The following is a 22604-nucleotide window of genomic DNA, read 5'->3' as shown; positions in this document are numbered from 1 at the left end:
CCTTCAATTTGAACAAACTTGGAAGTTAATTCTTCCCCAGCCCCCTCTAGGAGCCCCACCTGGCTGACACTTTGGTTTATGCGTATGAGACCTTAAACAGAGAACAGAGGCTTGACCAGATCTCTGACCTACAAAACTGTGAACTAGTATATGGATGAGCTTTAAGTGAAAACGAATACATGATGGCACCATAGCCCAGCTCAACCAGACTGACACGATTCAGATTTGTGGTGGGGATCATTCCACTGTGACATTTTTGAAGGCAGAAATTGTTCTTCCTCAAAGCCTTTGTTTCTCCAGAGCATAGAAAAGTATCTGACTCATGATTTTTATCAGACTGAGAAAACAAGATTGATGTGATGTCTGTAGCAAAGTACCTGACGTGTACTTAATAAAAAGGTTTTTTTAAAATCATGTTATAATTATCACTCGTGCAAACTAAAAAGTCTAGCACAGCTCTGAGACTGTTAGAGATGATCACTTTTTTCTCTATCCCTTCCAAATCACGTAGGAACATTTGAATAAATAAAAAGGCTGCATCCTGGGGAGTCCTAGACCACTTGTGTTTTCACCTCTTCAAGAAAGAAGCTTTCCCTGAATCCTCAGATGAGGTGGGAGTCTTCTTGTTACATTTGTTCAAAGAACTCTCTACTTCTGTTTCAAAGAAATTTTCTCAACTATAATTAGATAATTTGTATAATTGATTGCTTAAAACCTGGTTACTTTCTTTGAGGACAGAGACCATGCTTGGTTGATTGGAGTTGTTTCTCTATGACCTCACATAGCTTCTGGGATGCAAAATTCCAACAGAAAGCAGAAGCAAGGCATGAGGAAACAGAGCCAATCTTCAGTAATGTAAATGCTATACAGGGCAGGTCTTATCGTTCCAAGTATACAGATACAGATAGAAGAACACCTACCAGTATGCTAGGGACATGACACAAGGTTGTCATCCTCTAAAGGGGATCTGGCAAAAGCTAATTGTGTTTCTGGAGCTCCAATCTAAATAGCTGAGGCTCAGGGAGGTTGAAAGACAAGCAAGGAAAGTCTAGGCAGTAAATTCCAACCTTTGGATTGAGCTGACACAGTGAGACTTATAGGGACCCGGTTGGGACCAGGCAGGCTTTCAGGCCAACTCACTGCAGAGAGAACAGTGTCAAATCTAGTTGACAATTTGGCCCTAGCACCACAGAAGATAATTGCTATAGGATCGGGGGATTGGGTATGGGACTGGAGAAGGGAATTAATTTGAAGACCCATAAGATGATAACTTTAGAATACACATATCTGTGCTTGGAATGGTTGAAGTACTTGACATATGTTGTCACAATTTACTTGCAGAGCAACTCCTAGGATAATTGTTAATATGGTCTCCATTTTAGAGATGAGAACGTGAAGCACAGATTCTCAAGGTCATAAGGCCAACTGGTATTGAAACATGGCAGTCGGGGGCACCTGGATGGCTCAGTGGTTGAGCATCTGCCTTTGGCTCAGTTTGTCATCCCAGGGTCCTGGGATCAAGTCCCTCATCTGGCTCCCTGCAGGGAGCCGCCTATGTCTCTGCCTGTCTGTCTGTGTCTCTCATGAATAAATAAATAAAATCTTAAAAACAAAAACAAAAACAAAAAACATGGCAGTCTGAGCTCTGAGCCCATACTCCTAACATTATGGCAGTGTGAAGTGGTAAAAGGGAATGCGTATGTACATTGGGGGCCATAAATAGTTTAAATCTGACCCTACTCTTTTGCAGCTGGGCCAACTGGAACAAGTTTATTAACCTCTCTGAGCTTCATGTCCTTTTTTACAAAGTAGGTACAATTAGACTTGCCTTCAGAAGCGGTGATGGGGATTATATGATGATAATCATGACGAGTGTCAGAGTAGCATTTTAAGATGTATTCCATCCCCCCTTTACCTTTGGCCTCTTTTGCAACATATGTGACCCCAAGGAAAGCTTTTCTCAGCTGTGAAGGGCCTCAAAACTTGCCCCAGCTGGGTCGGGCAGAGAAAGAGAAAGGTAAGAGAATCCAACTTGCCTACCTTACTATTTCTGTTCCTGTTTGCTCGCTGCTGAATGAAGATAATAGTGCTTAGCTCACAGGGTTTTTATGAAGATCAAATGAAGTCATTTTTGTGAGAGTGCTCTAGAAATGCAATGTAAGAGTATGTCAGATATTATTATTCATTCCATTCTGTCTCATTCAACAGAATAAAGGCAGGAAGAATCCCAAAGCCTAAGCATTGTTAGGAGACAGATTTGTGTTTTCAATTGTTCTTCTTGGAAATTCTAAAAGTACTTTTAGCCTGAATGAGTATTGAAGAGATTTCAATTTCCCTTTAAATTCAGAGGTGCCAAAACCCTGTGATTTAGGCTCCCAGAAAACACTGTTGGATCTGTCCGCCTCTTCTCAGTTTTAATGAAGTACTGATACTTAGCTCAAGGTGATGAAATAATGTCCTCCATCACAGTTAAGCTTTATAGCAAGAGAGGCACCCTTCCCTATTGAGAAGCCATGATGGATTGAAGGCCCAAGTTCATTAGCGTAGTTTCCAAGGCGCTTCAAGCCAGGTCTGAGACTTCTTCTGTCTCCATCCCTCTGCTCTCCTCCTCCAGCTTCCAGTCTGATCTGCTTGCCACTCGATGAACACATCATTACATTATACTTTTCCCTCCATCTACAATGCTTTACCCCCACCAGCTTCCCACCACCGCACATACACTGTATTTGTTCTGAAATCTTACCTTTTAGAAGGAACTCAAACACCTCCTGTACTAGAAAGTATCTCTTTTCTGTCAACCAAAATTTATGTCTTTCTCCAGTCTATTTCTCTTGAAGTCACTTATGTATCCATTTATCTGTCCCTCCTTCCCTCCATCCCTCTCTCCTTCCCTCCTGTCCATCCTTCCATTATCTGAGTGTCTGCATTCTAGGCACTATCCAAAACCTTAAAGTCCTAAAAAAGGGTAACAAAAAAAAAAACAAACAAACAAACACATAGATAAAAACACAAGGTCTTGGTCTTCAAATATCCCTTTATTTAAGATTGAAAAATTTCAAAATATTATGGTTACAGAGAGTAGATGAGGTAATGGTGACAGTTGAGGATGGAAAAATGTTTTGTTTTTTCAATGGGCATTTCAAAGAAGACCTCAGATGGTAGGTGATATCCATACTTATTTGTGTTGAAAGATGATTAAGAAATTTTCATATGGGGTACCTGACTGCAGCAATTTTTATACTGTCACATGCTTATACTTGTATAAGTATAAAGTATACTTTATACTTGCATATGTGGCTTCCTACCTCTGTCATTCTGAAATCATTGAAGGGCATTAAACCATATGCTGTTGTTCATTCTTAGACCCTTGAGGAATGCCTGGCACATCGAAATGAATGAATAGATAGATACATTGTGATGTTTTAGGAAGAGGAGAATATTTTCTTTTTTTGGCATAAAGGAGCTGACGATGAAAATACAGAAATAAATCTAATTTTGGAGGCCAACACTCTAAAGCCTAATCTCATGCTACATTGTGAAGCAATACTAACTAATGCTTATTGAGCACTTAATGTTTTAGACATTGGCTGAGTATTTTTCCTGCATTGTTATAATCAATCTACCAAGCATTCTTGGCACATAGGGATTATTATTATCTGCATTTTCAGACTGAAATACTATAGATAAAGAGGTAAAAGAGGGATCCCTGGGTGGTGCAGCGGTTTAGCACCTGCCTTTGGCCCAGGGCGCGATCCTGGAGACCCAGGATCAAATCCCACGTCGAGCTCCCGGTGCCTGGAGCCTGCTTCTCCCTCTGCCTGTGTCTCTGCCTCTCTCTCTCTCTCTCTCTCTCTCTCTGTGTGTGTGTGTGTGAGAGAGACTATAATAAATAAATAAATAAATAAATAAATAAATAAATAAATAATAAAAGAGGTAAAAAAGAACTTGTCCCAAGTCACAAAGTTGTGACTGTGCTGAGATCCAACTCTGGTTCTGGTTCCAAAGCCCAAGTTGTTGATCACTGCATGATACTACCATCCACATAGTTCTTCCTCTCCAAGTACTTCAGGGGCCAGCCTTGGGCAATATGGGGGATACTTCACCTTCACATTATTGCAGGTGCAGCTCTACCTAAAAAATATGTTCAACATTACAAGACACTACGAATCACTGTACTTGGTAAATAAAATCTCTTCCCTGGGATTTTGTTTCATAGCATACTAATGAGTAACATATTTTTTTCTTTTTTTGAGAGAGAGCAGAGGGACAGAGAGAGAATCTTAAGCAAACTCAACACTCAGCATGGAGCCTGGTCTTGCCACCCTGAGATCATGACTTGAGCCAAAATTAAGAGTCAGTTGCTTCATTGAGCCACCCAGGTGACTCTGGGTGATATATTCTGTATTGCATTGTGGTTAAGCATTATCATTGATGCTAGACACCTCAGATTTCAAATACAAACACTTCCATGCTCGGAACCAAAAAAGAATTTTTTTTAATCTATTCAATTTACTCAGCTTACATTTCATCATGCATAATGATACTATAATAACACCAAATGTGTTAAAATTAAATGAAATAACATATGTTAAATGTTTAGTATAGTACCTTTTGCATGGTAAATGCTTAATAAATATTAACACTCAATATTATTAGCTGATGTAGACATATATTATATACAAATATATAATACCAAAACTATAAAATATTGCAGCATGTTTTATACATTACATATTATTTAATATTACATATATAATATGTGATCTAACGTTTATAATAGTATACATCATATAAAATTACATATATTATATATTAAGATATATATAATTATGTTTTTCCTTTCATTTCCATCTCATCTTTTAGATACTGTAGTACAATGTACTTGTTATGAGTGTAGTTTTTGGAGTCTGACCGACTTTGGTTGAATACTGTTCTTTCTATCGATTATCTAGGTGACTTTAGACAAGTCATTGAACGTTAAGAACAAAAGAGACTAGTCCATCTCATTGACTGTTGTGAGGATTAATTGAAGCACAAATCACTAAGCAAAGTGTCTGACAAATAGTAAGCCGATACTGATACATTTGAGATACAAAAATCAGATCAGTATTCTTGAAACACAGGGAACAAAGGGTAATTTGTGTTACTTCTTTAATGATTTAATTATTTCTTGTAGTAAGAAAGATTGATGCATTTTTGAAAGCCTATGTATCTGGCAGAGAATTGCACATCGAGTAAACCAGAGAAGGGAAGGGTTCAAGACCGTAAATCTCCTGAGAGGAGGGGAGGCATAGCCTTAGCTAGGAGGAAGGATGAAGATTCTACTGTCACCAAGAGAAGCACAAGATGATAGAGACAGATATAGATAAGGAGAGAAAAGACTTAGGTACCATGCTTACTAATTAGTATTTTATCCTGGAGGTTACAGGAAGACAATAATATCCTGGTTTACTCTAGTAGTCACTCTGATGCCCATGTCAAGACTACCCCAGGAGATCAAGAGAGTACTGCTACAGTGCTCCAGGTGAAGGACAGGTACTAAGGTAGTGGTAGTGGAGAATGCAGGACGGGGCCATCTGAGAGACAACAGGACTCACTGGATCTTGATGACTGGTTATCTCAGGTGCTAAGGCAGGGGAAGAGGAACCCATTGAGGTTGATTTCTAGGCCCTGCTTTGGACTGCAGTGGATGACCATGTCAAGATGAGCAACATTGAGAGAAGGAAGATGGTGGAGATGCCTACAGGGTACCCAATTGGAGATTCCCTCTCCCCTCCCCCCACAGCTATTATTTATGTGGGCCAGGAGTTAATAAGGGTCTGGCCTTGAAATAAAGACTTAGGTATGATTAGTAAATACATGGGAATTAAAGCCACATGTCTGTTGGAGTAGCCTAGAGAGAAGGCGGAGGTTGGCATGTACAAATGGTGGTGGGAAGGGGCTGGCAGAAATGGAAGGAGGTGAAGACAAATTGAGAGTGGAGTCAGTTCATTGAAGCATGGCCCCTGAGAGGGGGATGACATTTATAACGCACAGAGCAGATGACCTTTCAATGGTGAAGAGCCAATTTTCTATTGTGACAGAAGGGAATGAGGAAAATACAGATGTGGATAGAGGTAAGATGTGTAGGTTGTGACTTGCATTTTTTTTTCCAGGGAAGTAGGAGGCAATGTGATGTACTAAGATTGAGATGGAAGGTCTGAAAGGTCAGAGATTTGAGAAGAAAAATGAGTCTTTGAAATGGAAGTGTTTCCAAGCTGGGTGCAGCGCTTGTTGAAAGTGAGGGAGAGAAAGTACATTTTAATTTTCAGGTGACCTGCACATCCGATAGAGGATGACTTGAGAGAATTAAGGGTGTTTGGTTATCTGCACCTCCTGTAGTCCCTGATTTTAACATCTATCTTGTGTTAGTCAAGGTTCTTCAAGAAACAGAATGCACAGGAGAAGGGATATGGTTATAGATATAGAAATTCAGATGGAGATTTATTTATTGTAAGCTATTGGCTCAGGGGCACCTGGGTGGCTCATTGGGTTAAGCATCTGCCTTTGGCTCAGGTCATGATCCTGGGGTCCTAGGATTGAGCCCCACATCAGGCTCCCTGCTCAGTGGGGAGCCTGCTTCTCCCTTTCCCTCTGCTGCTCCCTCTGCTGGTGCTCACTTACTCACTCTCTCTCTCTCTCTCTGTCAAATAAATAAATAAAATATTTAAAATTTTTTTTAAAAAAGCTACTGGCTCACACAGTTATGGAGACTGAGATGTCTCACAATCTGCTGTGTGCAGACTGGAGTTCCAGGAAGGCCAGCAGTGGTAGCTGGAGAGCCAATAAGTATATTCTGGAGTTGAAGCCTAGAGAACCAGGAGTGCTGAGGGCAAGAGAAGGCAGATATCTTGGGAGCTAATCAAACTTCCTCTTTTTGTTCTCTTCAGGCTCTTGATAGATGAAATAATGCCACCCACACTGGGGAGGGACTATCTGCTCTACTCAATCTCCCAATTCAGAAGCTAACCCCTTTCAGAAACATACAGACACACTGAGAAATAACTTTTGGTCAGATATATGGCACCTTGTGGCCCAGTTGATGTAGAATGTAACATGTGCCTCATGCAGCCACCAGAAGTATCTAGCCACCATCATAGAAGCTTTGTCTAGTAATCACACCCACTTCCAGAGCATCTAACATTCATTCATACTCACTCCCAGACTCCAGCTCCCTCTTAAAGCATCCCTTGTGGGACATGTTAGAGGAACTAACAGAGAAACAGCAGAGAAACAACAGAGCCATCATGTTGGTTTAATGTGAGTCTTCTCAGTTACCCTCTTAAGTTAACAGGACAAGGCTTAAATAAAACTCTTTTGATTCATGCACCACTAGGTTAGGGCTAAGTCATCACCACAGAGGTATTAGAGCAGTTTAAATCACCTTAAATCCTTATCTCTGTATAATTAAGAAACTCTATGCTACCATGACTTTGAATTCCATGGTCAATTAACAAAAGAAATTGTACAAGTTCTCTGAGCTTTGTAATTAGCTCTGAGTTTGCATCCTGGCTTGGCCACTAACCAGTTTCGAGACTTTGGGCAAACTACTTCAATGCAAATGCACCATGGCTTAATCTCCTCATCAGTAAAGTGGGAGTGTTGAGGTATACCTTGGAGTGTTGTATAAAAAATCAAAAGAAATATATTTTAAATGTCTACATTAGTATTGTGTAACAGGTACTTCATAATACCCTCTCTTCATAAAAAGAGTAAATCCTTATGCAAGGAGGCTATATACTCATAAGATATAATATCAAAACCTTGCTTATCTCAGAGAGAGGATAATGACAGCTGAGTCATCATAAAGCAGAGGTAATAGACCTGTTCTTCTGGAAATCAGACCAAGTTCTGAGGAGACAAATTTAGGCTTAATGTGGTGGTTAGCCAAAAGAGAAGAGCTGTCCAGCTGAGATTCTTCAGCTGGCAACAGAATCAAGCTAGAGTTTGATAACATCATCTTCTCTTTGCTATTTCCTGTTTGTTTCATTCATCACGTTTTTATTATTTTTAAAAGATTTTATTTATTCATGAAAGACACAGAGAGAGAGGCAGAGACATAGGCAGAAGGAGAAGCAGGCTCCCTGTAGGGAGCCCGATGCAGGACTTGATCCCAGGACTCCGGGATCATGACCTGAGCCAAAGGCAGACACTCAACCACTGAATCAGCCAGGTGATTATCATGCGTTAAGTTTACGTTTCACTTATGGTAAGCCATTCTTATTTTCCATTTAAGAGGGCAATTGGTATTTATAGTAGGACGTGAGTCTCTGAAAGAAAAATACTGAATATTAGTATTATGTGCAAGCGTCCTGACAAAGATGCAGAAATGCCTGATGCTTGGGAGATATTTGCTGGAAGAAGCAGCATCCTGTTTTCTCTTCCAGCCTTTGGCTGCTATGACTCTGCATTCACAGGAGAGTCCTATGCCATGCTCGCTAACTTGAAGGCAGTGAGTCTCAAGGGCAGCAGTACAACTCCTCAAAATGCATTCTGAAAATGCCTAGGATATATTTTTGTTTTTCCCAGGAATTGGACATAGTGACCCATACTAGGGGCCGAGGGTGCTAGATGTTCTGTGCTGTCAGGGACTGTCCCTCACACAAAAATCTGTCTTATTGCTTTCCATCCTATATGATTTTCAAAGATCCTGCTGTATAGTCATTAATAAATTGCTTATGATTATGATACACACTCTCAGAGTACTGTTTTCATGGTTTTAAGATAAGATAATTGCCCAAGAATATAATTGCCACATAAAGTGAGAAAAGATCTTAATTTGTTATTTTTAGACTGTTATTACCAAGGGCTGTTACCCATTGAGAAAATCACCAAGAGTAATAACTATGATATTTGAGTTGCTGATTGTGCATACTGAGATCGTGTGTGTTTGTAGCTGTCACATTCCTTGCAAGCCTATGATATTGGCATATTGGATGACTTCCTGTCTTCCAGAGTGTTCACCTGTCAGTAATTCCATATAATAAAATATACATAGTAAATTATAATGAATAAATATGTATATAATTAAGCATTTATAATGCAGTAACAGGTTTTATATTTATTGAATTATAGATTTTTATTTTATCAGAAACTACTTTTGTTTCTTTTATATATTACATTCAGATATTTCTTTTGGCTTTTCTTAAAATCATTTGAGTAGCTAGGTTTTATTATCTATGAATTCATGATCATTTCTTTTCTTTTCTTTTTTAAATGCTGGTTGTTGTTGTTGTCGTTTTAAGCTTTTATTTATTCATGAGAGACAGAAAGAGAGAGAGAGGCAGAGAGACAGGCAGAGGGAGAGGCAGTCTCCATGCAGGGAGCCCGACGTGGGACTCGATCCTGGGTCTCCAGGATCAGGCCCTGGGCTGAAGGCGGGGCTAAATCGCTAAGCCACCCGGGCTACCCTGATCATTTATTTTCTACTCATCTCATGATTTGCAAGGAGGACTTGCAAAACATTTAATAAAAAGCAGAAGTGTGGGGACAGTGTCAGTGTCAGGCAGCCTCCCTCTCGCATGTCTTCCACACTTTCTACCTGTGTGACTTAGGCAGTCCTTAACTTCAGAGCCTGCATTCCTATCTGCAAGGAGGGGATTCTGTGAGTGTACTGAGGGTTGTATTAAACCCTAGAAGCATTTAGCAGAGCACCTGGCACACGTTAAGCCCTCAAAATATGCAAGCCTTTCTTTATAAATTATACCTTTACTTATCCCTCTGAGTCTGGCTTGTAAGTTGGGCTAAAAACATTATCTAAGAGGATTGTTCAGACTCCACTGATAGAATGTTTGCAAACTCAATGTAGTGCTTGCCAGATGATGGATCTTGAAATGCTAGCTTACTTTTTCTTCATGTGTGTTAACCCTAACTGTACAGTCACTAATTCTTGTTCCTAAAACCATAGTTCTCAATAAAGTGTAAAGAACATAGAAGGCCCTCTATATGTTGATTGTCTCAAGGAATAGATGGCAACCAGTGGGTATGCAACTCTAATGTTGGCTTTTATAAGACAATTGCATTTCTAAAACCCAAATGATTCTTTTTTGTATTTTTGCAATGAGGAAAGTAAGCTTCAGATAGAAAAATCAGATTAGAGGTCTTTAGGTATACACTGTATTTTAGGGCATGAAGGAATTGAAATGGCAATACAGAAGGTAATCTCAAGATAAAATGGAAGGGATGTGCATTTTTCCACTCAAGCCTCTTCAGAGCATCTGCATTACTCACACACTTCGCTGGAGCTCGAAGCACTCTGCAAATTACAAACGTGCTTGTACTGCAAAGAGTCTCAGATTCTCAGTAAATAATACAATCATTCATATCCCATTGTCAGCTCCTGGAACTCACCTATCTCATCCCCAGAGCTGGGTATTGGTAGTGAAGAGGCTGCCCAAATGACACTGGTGCTGATTAAGGACCCTTTGAGCATAAGGAACTTCTATGATCATGTTCTCTAGACTGCCTTTTCTCCTCTGAATTCCCACTTCCTCCTTAGATTTTAAGGCAAAATTATAAAGAGCATCTATTCTCCGCTTAGACCTGGGTTTGAATCCTGAGTCTGACATGACCTAGCCATGTAACATTGTTCAGATTCTCATGGCTTTGATTTCCTCATCTATAAAATAGGGATCTTATACCCTTGCTATGATTAAATGAGATTGTAAATAAGAAATGATGAGCATATGACATACAAACTTTTTCCCAAAAAGGTAAGTTTTCTCCCCTAATGAATTTTTTCTTTACTTTTAAACCCATCCCCAGACAAAGCCAGCAGCAACTGCTTCTTCTTATGTGTATCTCCAAAAGTTATCTGCACTTCATTATCTGCGCTTACCATGGGTCGCTCAACACTGTCTACCGGACGTAAGAGTAGTTTCTGCTCTTTCTCCTCAAGTTGCCCATAGTAGAGAGGAAGCTGTTGACCATGACCATGTCTTATATTTGTGCATTCCTGGTCCTAGAGGTTTCTGGCATATAATGAAGACAAATAAATGGTAGGTTTTTTTAGCTATGCATCACAGACCTACAAGAATAGCAAAATTAAATATTCAAAAGAATGCATGTTGGCCAGAAGTATCAGACATCACTTTTAATCTATACATCAGTTGGTAATCTATTAAAATTCTTTTCTACAACTTTTACCACCTTCAGACAAAAGTTAATATTCACAGTTGGCAGAGGGAGAAACTGAGGAGGGATATGAGCAGATCTCCTGCAGTGAAGCTAGTTAGTGTGGTTGCCTCAATTAGGACTCCTTCAGTAGCTAGGCGCAGAAAATCGGATCCAAGCTATCTCAGTAAGATGGGGGAGTAGATGCTCATGTAAGATGTCCAGCAGTAGATCTAGCTTAGAGGAATCATGATCCTGAGTACAAATGATATCACCATGTTCTACTTCTTTGCTCTGGATCCTCCAGGTGGAGCTCATTCACGGGTTCTGCCTGGTGACTCCAGTGGCTTCAGGTTTGTCATCATTATGGCATCTGTTCCAGCAGAAAAAAAACATTTGCTTCCCTGAGCATGCCAACAAAAGTCAGGGAACTGAGTCAGGGTGATAGTGAATGGCCTACCTTGAATCATTTCTCTACCTCTGCAACCTACGTCCGTGGCTACAGGAGCTGAATGCATTGACAGCACAGCTTAGTCAGGCTACACACATGGAATCTGGGTCTGAGGGCACTGGAGAGGGAGAGTCAGCTTTCTTTACCTCATGTATGTGGACCACAAAAAAGAATGATTGATAGTAAAATCAGTACTCTCATAGTAAAATCAGAATATTCTCAAAATAACTGTACTCTGATAAGGAAAACTAATAAAATTCTACTCCAATGGCATAATCAAGAGAACTCTCTTCTCATGAATGGAGATATATATGGAGGCCAACAGAATGGGTCCAGGAAAAGATAACTGTGTGTGTGTGTGTGTGTGTGTGTGTATATATGTATATATGCACATATTCATGCATTTATATAAACATATACATATATCTAAAGTATGATAAGGTGGCTCTCACAGGACTGCTATTAGGTTGCAACATTGCTCAGAATTCTTATATCACCAATTCCTTTGAATTAAAACCTCAAAGGTCAGTAGCAAAAGTGCAAATAGACTAGAAAACTAACAGTTTTCTAGAAAACTAATGGTTCACTGGAAAATGATCATCTAGACTTTAAAAATCTATAGTCTAAAATTATAATTGAAGATTGTCAAATGAGAAAATCATATTAAGATGTTTGCATACTCACCAGAGACTACTAGGTCAATATTTATCCTTCCAGGTAAAGAAGGCTAAAGTTTCAATGTCTCATGTATTATTATACAGTTCTAGATTCTACCTGTTTCCCAAGTTATATTGCCAGAAACCTAGTTATGAGCTATTTTGCTTCCATTTTCTGTAGACTTAAAAGTTAATATTTAGTAAAAGTTAATATTCTATAGCATTAAAAATTAATATAATTTATGCTCATAGTAGTCATTACACTGGCTTTTACTGTTGGATCAATGTAAGTAATAATTGCCTAAGGAACACTCCTGAAATTTCAAGCATCATTTCCATTGGTTGTCTTCACCAATGGTGCTTAAGACCTTGTGAGATTAAGTGGAGTAAATTTCTTTATGAGATGAATGACAAGCCAAAGATTTCATCTTTTGTGAAAAATCTGTTAGAGTTCCTTTTATCAGAAAGAAAAAAAAAATCTGCATGATAAAAACGGTGTTGATAGCCAAGCTTAGTGTTCACTTAATGTGAGCATTCACTCACTGAACAAATATTTATCAAACACCTGAATATGATTTTAGGAAATATGAACCTGGCAGTACCAAAGACTAGTCTCTGCTGTAATGGAGATTTCATCCAGGTGGGGGATTAAATGTTACAAATAAATGCATAATATATGTCAAGTATTAAGAAGCATAAAGAAGAAAAGATATGCTGAGCCTGGGTTTTAGCCATACCCATTTTTTCCCCTAGTACCTCACTGACCTTTTGATAGTTTCTCAAGGTTTGTCATCACTGTGATTCCTTTGAAATAGAGATTGTTGATTGTGAACTGCCTTATTTTTTTTTGAAATTAGACTTAGCATCAATGTAAATATCTCTTTAACTTGAACCAAGTGGTTAGATTGATTGCTATTGTATCCAGTATAATGGACTCACTCAGAGTGCCTCCTGTGTACTGAAAATCGGAGCTAGAGATGAGAAATACAGGAATATGAATAATTGCGGTAAAATGTCATGGGTTGTGCTAACCAGGAAAAATAGGAATTCCAGAGACACATCGAGGGCCCTATAGGTAGGCAGAACTGGACACCCCAAAATGCACTATTTACCTACCCAACACCTTTATCTGGAATACCAGGAAGGTGAGATGGGGTAAGGAGGGAGCCTTGGAAGATGCTAGAAAGTAATAACCATGGCCAGATGGAGATGAGCCCTGAATGTCATGCTAACAAGCTGGTGCTTGACCACGTGGGTTTAACATGAGCAGTAAAACCTGAGTGAATAAAAGGCTAATAGAACTGCATGCAGGAGACATCAACTCATTGCTCAGTCTGCTCCAAGTCCTTGACTTTCTCCTCGCAACACACAGCTCTCTTCATCAGCTTTCCAAATCACAACAGACCTGGTCGCTTCTCTGCTCTGTGACTCCCCATTTCACATACAATAATCACCAAAGGCTTTGTGACTGCTTGCAAAGCCCCGCCTAATCTGGCCTTCTGTTATTCCCCTCCTCTTCCCCTTGCTCACACTACTCCTGCCATGCTCACTGGTACTGGTACTTAGCATGCCCAAGAATCTTTTGAAGACAGTGCCCTTCCCCTAGATGTTCAATGGGCACCCTTCTTCAAGTCTTTGCTCAAGCATAGTCACTTGGTGAGGACTGCCATGTCAACCCCATTTAAAATTACAACATTTCTGGGACATCTGGGTGCCTCAGTGATTGAGCGTCTGCCTTTGGCTCAGGGCGTGATCCTGGTCCCATGATTGAGTCCCACATCAGGCTCCCTCCAAGGAGCCTGCTTCTCCCTCTGCCTTTCTCTGTGTGTCTCTCATGAATAAATAAATAAAATCTTAAAAAAATTACAACACTGTTCTCCACTCTCTCTTCCATATCCTATTTAACGTAAAGCATATGACAAAATTTACTTACATATCATGGTTATATTGATCCCAAATCCAGAAAGGCAGATAATTCTGCTTTATGTTTTGCTGTACCCGCAGCGGTGCGTGGCTCTTGGAAAGAGGTTAACGAATATTTGTTGGATGAGTGAAAGAGTAAGTGGATCTCTCCAACGATACTTCTTTCCTGAGAGTCACCATTCAAGCCTAAAGAACCACAGTTGCTTTCATTTGCCCTCCCAATTTCCTATTTCATTACCATTCATTCTGAGGCTAATTTTTTATCACACACAATTTCATTGTTCCACTTCCACCATTTATGACAGAATGGCTAAAGAGGAACAAGCATGAGAAAAAATGGACAAAAGTTTCATGCATACTTCTGAGGTGGGTAATTTTCACTTGAACCATTTGTCCCTTTTTTTAATCAGGAATTGGTGATGCACAAAAGCAATCACCAGATCCGAAACAACTCAAGGTGATGACAAAAATCAATGTGCCAGTATCCAAAGATGCATTTCCTGTATGTTAATTACTGTCATTTCTTAGACCCTAGAATCATTCACTAAGTACTCAGTTTAATGATTTTTTTCCTACCTCCAGGTTGCATAATGACTTTTTCTCGGGCACTCATCTTCCCCATGTTCTTGTTTCAAAATTATCTCATGCTTTTTCTCTTTCCAGAACAATGCACCAGACTACCATGCTAATACTATCTTTCCCTTCATTTTTAGTGGCAAGGAAGGATATCTTTAATTCTTCCCCCAAAAGTCATTTGGTTTGGTTTTGTTTTTTACTGTTAAATGATGATGTTACCTTGGGAATATCTGAGTAAAGGGCATAGCCAATCCTATCTCCAAAAATCAACACTACAACCAGACCACCGCGACCAAAACAACTATATCAGGACTCTGGACATTGATCAAAGGCATACATCTCACTGAGAAGATTCTTTGCAAGAAAAAACTATTAAAAAGTCCATGAAGCCTATGTAAAAACAGTGATTTACCTTTCTTGTTTTCCTTTTGTGACTCACTTCACCTTTCCTCTCCCTGGCTCCATTAGGCAGAAGGAAAGTCTGTACTGCATCAGTAGTGTTTCCTAATCAGTGAAGAGTTGTTACCTGACTTTTAGCTGCCATTTCCATATAACCTACAATAGTTTATTCTTTTAGCAGAGCCAAAAATAAACAAAATACTCTGGAAGACATACCCCAGTGTGGGTCACTTCTGTAAGTTTTGGTTTCCATCATCATTTGTCCACTTTTGTTAACTTTAAAGAATTATAAAGTAACTGCTCTTGAATTCTGTCCAGAGTTCTTATTTTTAATTAATGGAGGAATGGGCTATGTCATGTTACATTTCCAGAGCAGAACAGAAACTGCTAGATCAAAGGCTGCAAACTTTTCTGCAAAGCTCAGTTAGTAAACATTTTGGGTTTTGATAGACATATATGGGCTCTGTCACATAATCTTTTTTTAAACAACCCTTGAGAAATTTAAAAACATTCTTAGCTTGTGGGTTATTTAAAATACAGATAGGATTTGGCCCATGGTCTATAACTTGCCAAAACATACTTAGGTCTTTGACTCTTTGAAGATTTATTTACTTGAGAGAGAGACGGAGTGCCAGTGTGAACAAGGGTGGAGGCAGAGGGAGAGAGAGAATCTCAAGTAGACGCCACACTGAGCATGAAGCCTGACCTTGGGCTCAATCTCACAACCCTGAGATCATCACCTGAGCCAAAACCAAGATTTGGGATGCGCATGTTAAAAAATACACATCCTTAAATTATCAAGATCTATTGAGCCACTCAGGCACCCCAGGTCTTTGTATTTTTAAAAGTAAGCTTTTTATTTTAGGAATCACTGTAGATATATATGCAGAGGAAGCTCTTGTACCCTTTATCCATTTTTCTTCATGGGTAACATCTTAAAATTTTATAGCACAATATCAAAAGCAGGATATTGATATTGATACGATCTAGAAAAAGTCATTGAGTTTTAAAACTTTCTATTGATACTTTAATATAAATATATAAAGTTTAATGTTTTCTTATATTAAATACTGTTTTGGTGTCATCTCATTAATTTTTATGTTTTCCTTTTATTATCTTTCCTTTTTTAATATTTTTAAGTTTTTCTTGTGAATTCTTCTTTAACCCATGGATTAATTATACCTATGTTGCTTAATAATATAAATTGGGGATTTCTTTCAGAATATCTTATTGATAGCTCATTTCACACTGTTAAAGTCAGAGAAAACACTCTGTAAGATTTCAAACTTTCAAAAGTTTGGTCCATCATCTGGCTTATCTTAGATAGAGATGAACTTGCCATGTGCATTTGAAAAGTTTCATCTTCTGTGGCTGTATGCAACTTCACTGTGAATGCCAGTTAAGTCAGATTGATTGATACTGTTGTTCAGGTCTCCTGTATGCTTCTGGATATTTTTATATATACTTTTTCATCTACATGAAAGAAAGATATCAAAATCTTCCATTACATAGTGGATTTTATTTATTTCCACTTTCGTCACATTGGTTTTGCACATGAATTTTGAATCTTTGTTACTAAGTATAGATTACTTATAATTGTTCTTTCTGAGAAATTCTCCCTTTCACCATTAGGCAATGCCCCACTTTATCTTCTGTAGTACTCTTTCTTTTGAAGTCTGTTGTCTCTGAGATTGATACAGCCAGCTCAGTGTTCTTTCTAATCAGTATTTGCATGATGTACCCCTTTGTCATCCTTTTATCTTCCACTAACTTGTAACTTTTTTTTAAAGTACGTCTCCTGTAGTCAGCAGATTGTTGGGTCTTGAGTTTTTAGCTAGTTAGTGTTCCATTTTATTTTGTCACTTTGGACTGGAGTGTTAACCCACAATTCAATGTACTTATTGATATGATTGGATTCGGTCTATGTTCTTTTCAGTGTCCCTTGAGGCTTGTTTCTCCATTGTTTCTTTCCTGCACTGATTTGTGTGTGTGTGCGCGCGCTCGCGCATTTTGTTAGTGTTCCGTTTTATTTTGTCTCTTAGATTCTTAGCTAGAGTTATTTTTAGTAGTCACCTTCATGTTAAAATATATACATCTTTAAATTATCAAAATCTATTGAGTTAAAAATGTGTAATTGTGTAGTGATGATGGTAAGTAGACGTATTGTGGTGATTATTTTGCAATATATGCAGATACAGACTCATGTTGTACACCTGAAACTAATAGGTCAATTACATCTCAGTGAGATCTGTTGAGTCTATATTGTACACCACACACTACACAACAGATTCTTCACACTTGTCATTTGTATTATTTATTTTACAAATGCAATAACCTCAAATACTATAATTACTTTTCCTGCTTCTCCCATCCTTGTGCTGTTGTTCTTTCATCTTTTATTTTTATTTTTTTTCTTTCATCTTTTATATATATTATAAATCGCATCTGGAAATGCAATTATTTTTGCTTTAAATAGTTAGTTATCCCTCAAGGGAAATGTAAGAATGAAAAGTAGTGCTTTGTATTTACCCAGTTATGGGTTCTTTCTGGTGACCCTAATGTTCTCTGTGCTTGGGCTTTGCACATGACATCGATGTACCTCAGTCTGAACAACATAATTTCACATCGCTGGTAGGTCAAGCCAAACGCCAATGAATTCTTTCAATTTTAATTTTATGAAAATACATTTATTTCAGTTTTTTGAAATATGTATTTTACTGGATACAGAATTCTGAGTTTCTATTTTTTTCATAATTTTAAAGATGTGAATTCATCTTCTCCTGGCTTCAATTTTTGTCTAAGGAGAAGAAAGGAGGTAATCTTATTACTGTTCCTCATATGGAGGAACTCGGGTGGCTCAGAGGTTTAGTGCCACCTTCAGTCCAGGGCCTGATACTAGAGACCCAGGGTCGAGTCCCACATTGGGCTCCCTGCATGGAACCTGCTTCTCCCTCTACCTGTGTCTCTGCCTCTCTCTCTCTCTCTCATAAATAAATAAAATATTTTATTAAAAAAAAGAAATTTGCTCATTTTTTTCATGATTGCTTTAAATTTCTGTTATCTTTGGTGTTCAACAATTTGACTGTGAAGTATTTAGATACAGTTATCATTGTAATGTTTCCTGCCTGGGGTTCACAGAACTTTTGTATTTCTAAATGAGCATTTTTCTTCAAGTATGGAGAATTGTCCATCATAATTCCTTCATACAGTTTTGCTGTAATCATCCTATCATCTGTAACTCCTGTTTTCTACAGGGCAAATGACTTAATATTGTTCACAGTTCCTTGGTGGTTTATTCTTCTCTCCCCTCAATAATTTTCTTTTGAAATTGAATGATTTCTACTGTTTTTTCTTCAATTTCACTGGTACTTGATTTGATTACACTTGATATACACTACAGTAAACATATTTTTGAATGCATAATTAAATTAATTTTATCATATCTACACAACTCTAAAACCACAGTTAGGACAATGAATATATTGATCACACTCAAAGTCTCCCCCTTCCCTTTTGTAACCCATCCTTTTTTCCAAATCTGGTAATCTCTCACTGTCCTGGCAGTGCCTTTGGAAGATTTTTAATTTCAATGAAAAGTTTAATATACAGATTGTTAACTGTTTGTGCATTTTGTGTCCTTTATATTTTTCCTATTCTTGTTACTAAAACATAATCCTGTTGTCTTCTAGAATTTTTATAATCTTAGCCCTTTCATTTAGATATATCATCAATATGGAATTATTCTTTTGCATAAGGTGAGAAGTAAGATTTGATGACTTTTTCTTCATATAGGCTCCCCAATATTGTCAAATGCTTTTATGCATCTATTGAGATAATCTATGAACTTTTTTTCTTTTGTCTCTTAACATGGTGAATTACATTGATTTGCAAAGGTTAAAACTAGCCTACATTTTTGAGATAACTCCTACTCAGTTGTGGTGCATTATCCATTCCAAATATTCTTAAATTGGATTTGCTAAAAAATCATTAAGAATAGGTACATTTATGCTCATAAGGGATATCAATCTGTAATTTTTTAAAGATTTTATTTATTTATTCATGAGAGACACAGAGAGGCAAAGACATAGGCTTTGGGAGAAGCAGGCTCCCTTCAGGGAACCTCTCCCAGAACCTCTTCCTGTGCAATTCTCTCCTTTAATTTCAGGTTTCGTCATTCTTCATTCTTCACCCTAGCTTTCTAAGGCCTCCCCAAATGTTCAATTCTTTTTGCTCAATTCAGGGAGTCTGCTGGGATTTTGGGGTGTTCCGACTCCTTGAGCTATGTCTTTGATCCGGTTTCTAGCCAATGAGCCAGAATAATTATAGAACTTGCCCTGTTTGTTTCCTTTCTCCAAGAGGTTACTATCCTGTGCTGCTGTTGTCCAGGATATGGCTACCAGGGTTGCATATCACGTGTTCAGTTTTTCAGCCTTTGGAAGTGATAAGTACATCTGATGCCTATTATTCCACCATAGCTAAGCAGAAGTTTACCAAAAATCAAAGACATTGTAATTTTTTAAGTCAAACTGCTAGTTAGGGCTAAGGCTTTCACCAATATTCAAGAAAACAAGGGACTGATTACTATTTAACTTAACTGAAGGGAATTTGATTCCTTTTGATGATTCAGAAAACAGTGCAGTGTTTTTCGTCAATGTTGCTTGATGAACATTAATTATCATTGTATTGTAGCTGTGAGGAAAACTGGCTAGGAATATTATGTTTATGATAATGTTGGGTAAGAAATTTAACTTCATATATTCTAACTGTTGCCCATCGATGATAACAAATTAGTGCATTTGCATTCTTATTATCATATCCCTAATCCAATTATACACTTGGTACTCAAAAGAAAAAAAATCACAGGGATGTTAAATAGAGAGGCAATCTTAGGATCTGCTAGCTCAATTTCTACAGGAATATCATCTACATAAAAAAAAGAAAAGTCGGGGGACATTAATATTTACTAAGTGCCTACTCCATGCTATACATCTTCATGTGTATTATTCTTTTGCAGCAAATTGTTACCAATTCAAAATATAGAAATGTGCTTAGACAGAACTACATAGTAATAGATGAAAGGAATACATTGTGCTATATTTTATTTATTTTTAAAGATTTATTTATTTAAAAGAGAAACTGTATGTGTGCACAAACAGGGAGATAGGCAAAGGGAGAGAGAATCTGGAGCATAATCCCCATTGAGCATGGATCCTGACTCCATGCTTGATTCCAGGCCCCAAGATCATGACCTGAGCCCAAATCAAAAGTTGGACATTTAACCCACTGAGCCACCCAGGCACCCAGGAAGGTATATATTTTAATCTATAATTACTACCTAGATCTGTGCAACATATGGAAACAAAATAAAATAGTGAGTTATTACTTTGTTATCATAACAAACTCAAGAGGTGTCAATTATTATTTACCTTGGGAATGCCTGTTCCTCATTGTGTTTCTACAGAAAGAAAATCTCATCAGAGTGACATCAAGAACCATTTTTTTTAATTGGCAATCTGATTCTAAAAACATATGAAAATGCAAAGGACTTAGTAAAGCCATAACATCTTTGAAAAGAAAAACAAAGTGGGAAGACAAACACTACCTGGTTTCAAGATGAATTACAGAACTATAATCATCAAGAGAATGTGGTTCTGACATCAAGACAGACAAATACAAAAACAGAAGAAAATAGAAAATCCAGAAATAAACCTACACAAATACGCACAACTAATTTTCAACAAAGATGCAAATGTAATTCCAAGGAGAAAGGGCAGTCTTCTTAATAAATAGTACTCAAACAGTTACATATCCATATGGAGGAATATGAATCTTGATTTATTTTGTGCCATATATAAAAAATAGCTCATCATAGGTCATAGACCTCAATGTGCAACCCAAAATTGCCAGAGGAAAACTTAAGAGAAATATGTTACTTTGGAAAACCATGGCAAGCATATTTTAAAAACTGGTCTTTATAAAATTAAAAACTTCTACTTGTATCTCTCCTTAGCCAGAACTTAGTCACAGGGCTTCACAAAGTTGCAGGAGATGTTAGGAAACAGAATTTCAATTCTGGGATGCAATGTGCCAGATAAAAATTCTATTACAACAAAAGAAGAAATGAATGGAGACAAAGCTGTCAGCCTTGGTCCCAAATACTAAACATGAATTAAGACTAAGAAAGACAACAAAGTTATATTATTCTACATAAATTCTTAAATGCTTTGGCTGAAATATTAACACATCCTTCTGCTATTTAAAAATTCATTTTATACCTAGCTTAAAATTTAAAAAAAAATGAAAGAAAACAAAAAACCTGGCAATACTGTCCCCTCTTAAGAGCATTTTATTTGTCTCTTTTGTCATGTAACTTGAGTACTGATCATCTCTCTTCTTTTGAACTTTGAGTGCCATTCCTGCCCAAATAGTTTTGCATGGAACCTGGCACAGCATATTTGCTCAATAGATATTTTTTTCTAATAAGAGCATAAGCAAATCTGACTGCCAAAAGTAAAACATTGGTTCAAGTGGAATTTTTTAAGTACCCACTCCACGGCAGGCATCGCCCAATATATATCACAAGAAGAAGCTCATATATCCACACACAGCAACTCTCTAAGGCATTGTCCCATTTTATAGGTGAGAAAACTGATTTTGAGAGTGCTTTACTTTCTTGCCGAAGTTTGCCACTCTAACAAAATGTGGTGGGCAAATGTTACTAAAAAGAACATTGACCCTGGAGAACCTGTCTCCGTACTTTAAGTGGGTAAACTTTGGACAAGTCCTTTTGTTTATCTGAACTTTATTTCCCTCATCTATTAACTCTATGACCATTTGTCACCGTTCAAAAAAAACTCTAGGGCTTTCAGGTTTTTCCGTTCCGTGTGACTTAGCCCATAGATGCTGTGTCAACTCTGCCTCAGGATCCTGCTTTCATCCGTTTTGGAAACCCCGATCCTTTGCTCTCCATCATCCATATCTTTTACTTCATCATGGTTCCATAGCTACGTGTCACTTACCCTGTTTTGCACAAACTTTGGGACCTTGTGCAAACAGCGCTCCTAACATCTGAGAACCCAAAGCCTTAAGCAGAGACACATTTCCAACTGTGTAGAGGGTAAGAATAAATCTTCCCATTTTAAAAACTGACTGCCAGGAACACCCTGGAAAGAATATAATGGCACAACCAATCTGATTATATATAAAGAAATAAATATACACGGTCTTACCCCATTATTTGACACACCAGCAGGACCCTCTACCTCAGGCCAGAAAAAAAGAAACAATAAATAAGGCGATGTATTGTGAAGCCAATGACCTTGATAAAAAGCAGCATTGTGACATTTATAAAAGGTTCTTTTATTTTTTTTTTATTACCTTGGGAGGAAAGGAGGAAATGTCCCTGGTTCCTCTTCTTTTTTAAAAGGCATTTGTACAATGCACTTCTG

General features: G+C 37.9%; 1 long non-coding RNA gene across 1 annotated transcript; it reads left to right on the top strand.

Annotated features, from left to right (window-relative positions):
* Positions 1-1756: 1756 nt before the first annotated feature.
* Positions 1757-20944, top strand: LOC111098453. The gene is made up of 3 exons (XR_005368317.1): positions 1757-2017; positions 10804-11036; positions 20618-20944. It is a non-coding gene; the product is annotated as an uncharacterized LOC111098453 (long non-coding RNA).
* Positions 20945-22604: the final 1660 nt, after the last annotated feature.

Source organism: Canis lupus, chromosome 13 (assembly GCF_011100685.1).
Source record: "Canis lupus familiaris isolate Mischka breed German Shepherd chromosome 13, alternate assembly UU_Cfam_GSD_1.0, whole genome shotgun sequence".
In the NCBI taxonomy this organism is placed as follows: domain Eukaryota; kingdom Metazoa; phylum Chordata; class Mammalia; order Carnivora; family Canidae; genus Canis; species Canis lupus.
This window is presented reverse-complemented; position numbering and strand designations above follow the sequence as displayed.